The following is a 5,471-nucleotide window of genomic DNA, read 5'->3' as shown; positions in this document are numbered from 1 at the left end:
GAAATTAACTCTGTGCGCATGAAATGAAACAATAAAATAATTAGAATGTGACAGTTAATAAAGTTGCAAACCAAGTGATTAGATATGCATAAACTTCTTTCTACTTTGTTAGGAGTTGTGCTATTTATGAAGATATTTATTGAGTGATTATGGAATGCAAGCTTGAATATATCAGTGATTCTGTCGTCTAATGTAGTTCTAAATATCCTCTTAGGTAGGGTTTGTTCATGTACATACAGTGGAGTAAAAAGTATTTAGCACCAATTGTGCAATTTCATCCCAAAAAGATAATAAAGGCCTGTAATTTTCATCATAGGTATACCTCATGTATGAGAGACAAAATTAGGGGAAAAAAATACAATTTTGTGATTGTAAAAAATGATAGTTTATTTGCAAATGGTAAAAAGTAAGTATTTGGTCACCTATAAACAAGCCAGATTTCTGTCTCTCACAACCTGTAACTTCTTCTGTAAGATGATCCTCTGCCCTCCACTCGTTATCCATATTAATGACCCCTGTTTGAACTCGTTATCTATATAAAAGACACCTGTCCACAACCTCAAACAGTCACACTCCAAACTCCACTGTGGTCAAGACCAAAGAGCTGTCTAAGGACACCAGAAACAAAATTGTGGACCTGCACTACGCTGGTGTGAAGAAACCAACTTGTCTCTCATAGTCGATTTACACCCATAATGAAAATGACAGAACTCTCTTCTTTTAAGTTGGAGAGCAACCACAATTTTGATCTAATTTACAATTTACTACATGTTTGAATTAAAAAATGGAATGATAAAAAGCTCAGGACTGTTTTTTTGAAATATTCTATTTAGCCCTCTCTTCAACAAACTTGAATGTGTGTTAATTTTAGGATATTGATAGAAATGCTTACTCAGCAGTTTATCTTGAGAAAAAGACTTAATAGAAAGAAATGGACGAGATGGGAGACCTGAGAGAAATCTGAGGCACAATAACTATTATTCATATTTTATGTCACAATCATAAGAAGTCAGCTATTAGATCAAATTAGGTTTAAATACTTTCTATGTCAACACTTGAGAGTTTAATGGAGTGTGTTCAATAAAGATGATAAAAAAGTGTCACCACTTGCTGGGAAAAGTGTTATACTGCCTTGTTCTTCCTGTATTATTAGAGAGTAAGAAGGTCATGACATTTTTGCTAACACCACTCTAAAAAAATCAATGAAAAAAATCAATATACAAAAAGAAGTGTAGCAATGAACATACTGTATCTTTATGCTCTCTTGATGAAAACAGAGGAAAAGGCAAAGCAGTAACTTTACAGAGAGAATGCCCTATATACCCCGCAGGAGCAAATGAGTTTTTAATTGGTAATTTACTTGCACACAGTAATATTGCATCCTGCTGCCTTTGTCAGGTGTGTCTGATTGTGTATGCTCCTCAAACTGCAGAAATATTTTTGTTGCTGTTTAGGGGAACAAGGTCATGTCCTTGTGATTCTCTTCAGCTGTTATTTACGGTCACAGTTTTTATGTGATAGACTTATTTTTATGTTCTTGTTTATCCATGTGTATTTGCAGGTGTGTACATATGAAGTATATCCATTAGAGTAAAAAGCCTCTCCCAAAGTGAGCCAATTAGAGGTTTCATGATGACATTTGAATCTCTCTGGGAGATGGGAACTCATGAAAACTGTTTTAACATAATTTAGATGATTTTAAAAGTGCATTTTGCTCTGTTTGATCTATCGTATTTAGAGAACACAGCTCCAGTAAACTCTGACATTTTTTTTTCCTAGCTTTTCCTCTGTCAGAACGTCTGGTATCAGCGTGCTCTGTGGAGAGATTCACACATCAAAGCACGCCTGTTTGGATCACGGAGGGTTTTGTGTGACAGCTGGAAGCTAGCTGACAAGCTAGCAGTTGGCATGTTTCATTTTCACTCCGTCAGATGAAGCTCCACGTAGGAGTAGGGGTAAATAAGACTCTCTGTGGGTCACTGAAGTGGAAGAGTGGATGTGGGTCGGTCATGTGACGCCTCCCAGAGGGGCAAAATCATAGGTTCATTTTTTTTTCCTGAGTGTTAACTGAAAATCAAAAGGCAGTAAATTGCTTCCTTTCACAGCTTTCTATACTATACTCCACATGAACCATGAATCTCTGTTGTCATGACTATAGCGGGCTTAACTGTCCACGGGTAAAATCTAATGCCAGATCTGGGTCACATGGATGTGCAATTTAATAAATGCATTCAAATGAAGTGTTTCCATCCTTTCAACAATTTGATTATTGTTGTCTACAGTTAAAAAAACAAGTGAATCTACATATGAGGAGAAGAAATCTATCTATTCATGTCATTTTATGTCTCTGTCGTAGAATCTGGCTCCACAAATCTCTGCTTGTTTGACAATAAATGTACTTGTGAGTATATTTTAATTTTCTACATGAGCTCTTTCTTATAAAGAAGAGAGAACATGCTCTAAAAAGATCTTTAAAAAAACTAAACCTTCAATTCTCTGAGGTGTTCTGGTTAATAGGTAGAGATCCTGTCATTTAATGGATTTTTCTTCTTCTGTCTGCTTCAGAGGCGCACCGAGAAGGCCAATGCTCTTCATCACTGTTCAGTGACTGAGTCGCATCAGGTTAAGTTGACTCACTTCTAATTTGTGTCCTTTTTTTCACTGTCACAATCTCGGCAAATCGTCTTTGCGTCTTAAAATCTAGCATGTAGAATCAAGAGGATTGATGAGAGAGGAGTCATTAGTAAAGCCTGCAAACGTTTTGGCAGCTGCAGACCTCTGAAGGGAATTGGAAGTGTTTATTCCTGTAGATTCAATTAGAATGGATATCTTGTCAGAGACATTTAACACCTATCTTACAGGATGAAAAAAAGTCCAGTATGCTGCAGCAAACCAGCAGTTGGTGGAAGTATTCTGTCATATTTAATTAACTCATTTAATTTGATGAGTCTGGATTAAGAATGCATAATGTTGTCAGCAAGACTCTTTTGCCTGCTGTCACTGGTGCGTTGAAATGGTACAAAAGAAGACGAGTGAAGGGAAGATGCAAAATTGTAAACTGGTTAAGTAGAGGAATATTCAAATATTCAAACTTACAGCAAGGAGGAAGAAGTTTAAGGGTTTCTTTTTCTTTAAAGCCCCACTGAGATTGTATTTTTGATTTATTGTAAAACTGTTCTCAGTGGAGTTTTAATGATGATTATGCTGTTTTTAGTCAAAATCTAAAATCTTATGTCGTTTTTTGCACATAATTTTTGCAGAGCAGCAGGATTCAAATTTTGCCTCCGAGTTGTTGGCAGAACTGTTGCCTTGGAGTCAGTCTGCCCTGACTTCCCATCATCTCTTTGTTTTGACTCTCTTCCTCTAGCTTACAGCTCCTCACAACCCCAGCATAACATTACCAGTGCAACAACAATGATGAGCATTATATGAGCTATCAAACCATTTGGTTTTGAGCCAGCTGCCAGCTCAGATGAGGAAAACGAAGATGTTAATGGATCTGCAAGTGGATGCATTAGGTTGCCACGCTGTGGCATTTTGGAATATGTGATTGAAGTCTTAATAACAAAACATATAATTCAGTTAAACAAGTTCATTCATCTGTTCAGGGCAAATATGGCCTCCATCCAGTTTGTGTACGGCTGCAGGTTCAGGTTACCTCCACTCAGTTCTTCTGGCTTCACTGTCTGGGAATTCCTGCCTTAATTGCGCTCTGTCAGTGTTGCACCTTCCTCTCCCATGTGTGTTTTTTCTTTTTTACTTGTGGTTGTTTGTTTCTCTCGGTCAATAGCTGAACGATCTTTTCTGCAGTTATAAAAGCCTGCAGAAACCTCATGTTTGCAGTCGTCGATCTTTGCACCTCTCATTGTTGTTTCCATCTCTTCCAATCCCTGCTGTTCGTCCAATCGAAACGGTCTCCCTTCATGAACTCACTTGATCTTATGGAGGATTTTATTGTATCCTTTTCTTCTGTTCTCTCATACAGTTTTTTTTTACCTTAGCCTCTTAATACTCAAGCTAATATTTGAGCTAACCCTCTAATGCAGTCACAGGGGTCCAGTTAAGCAGAATTAACAACTGAGGTAATGTGACCCAAAATGTGACGTCCAGGCAACCTAAGAGGTTGAAGACTATTAGGGCTTACTCTGCTAACAATGAAATCAGCTTAGTTGGGAATTTGTAAGATAAAACTAAAACTATTATAAACCAGCAAAGCAGAAATCTGCCTGTTAACTCTGTAAAGTCTACTACATTGAAAAAACATATTTTAATGAAAGATTTATATTCACCAAAAACAGTGCAATATATTTTTGTATAAAAGTGTTGATGATACATTTAATTGATTTGGTAAGTTTTTGTTCAGAAAAATGTTAGCTTACAACGTAAAAATAATGACACGAGTCATAAACACCTTATTTACATTACCTGCTGTCTGAAATTTGAGCTTCACATTTTTAACATCCTCTAATTGCATTATAAAAAAAATATTAATAATAAATTTTATATTTTTTAGTACAGCAAGTAGTCATTTAATAAAATAAGTAACAACAGGTGAGTTATTCTCACCAAAAAGTTTTGAAAATTAGCGTTTTCCTACCAAAAGTGTTCTTGAGATTTTACGGTGGCCGCCATTTTGAAATGAGCAAGAAAAGCCCTTCTGCAGCCCCTAGTGGAAGGATGATGAACTACAAAGCAGAATCAAGTTATAAGCCGTGGGTTTTTAAGGAAAATTGTGATCATGCTAATGAAAGAGGTGTCTGAGAAATGCATGTAACAAATTTGATACGAAAGGTTATATAGAGTTATAAGCATGAGAAAGAAAATGGGAAGGCTTCAGCAAAAAGTAATTAAATCTTCTGACTGCTCAGATGAAAGAAGTTAAAAGGTACGTATTGCTTCCTGTTTGTATTTTGTACATTTTTTTTTAATTACACAAAGATTTGAGGTAAAACAAATCTGTGGGGCATTGGGTTCATATATTTTGTATTCATCGTGCCACGCTGACAAGTTTTTACTTTTTGCAGTACATGCACTATTGTGGTTCCTAGCTCATCAGGAAAAGTGCAGTGAACTGCATAGTCTGTCTTACCAAGCTGAGCCCTGTTGCACTTTACTGGTCACAAACACCCAAATGGCAAAATCTGACAAATGTTTACTGAAGCATTTCTATACCTCAAGATTCTGTGGGCATAGCGGTCAACTTGACAGAACTTTCTGTCTAAAACTACTTCAAAGCTGCTATGATGTCACAGCAAAACAGAGATGGACGGTTAATGTTCCAAAAGGCTGTGCAGGAAAGAAGAGCTCTGTTGTCTGAAGGGTTTATTGGTTTATACAAAGCATTAAACTGTCATTTGTTTTGATAAACTTCAATTAGCTTTTATAAATGATAAACAGGAAGTGTAAAAGGAATCATGAAATCATCATCGTATGGACATTTCCCAAAAGATGCAGTTGAACAACTAAACAGA

Source organism: Oryzias melastigma, linkage group LG7, assembly GCF_002922805.2.
Source record: "Oryzias melastigma strain HK-1 linkage group LG7, ASM292280v2, whole genome shotgun sequence".
Classification (NCBI taxonomy): Eukaryota; Metazoa; Chordata; class Actinopteri; order Beloniformes; family Adrianichthyidae; genus Oryzias; species Oryzias melastigma.
The sequence above is the reverse complement of the archived record's forward strand: the minus strand, read 5'-3'. Positions refer to the sequence as shown.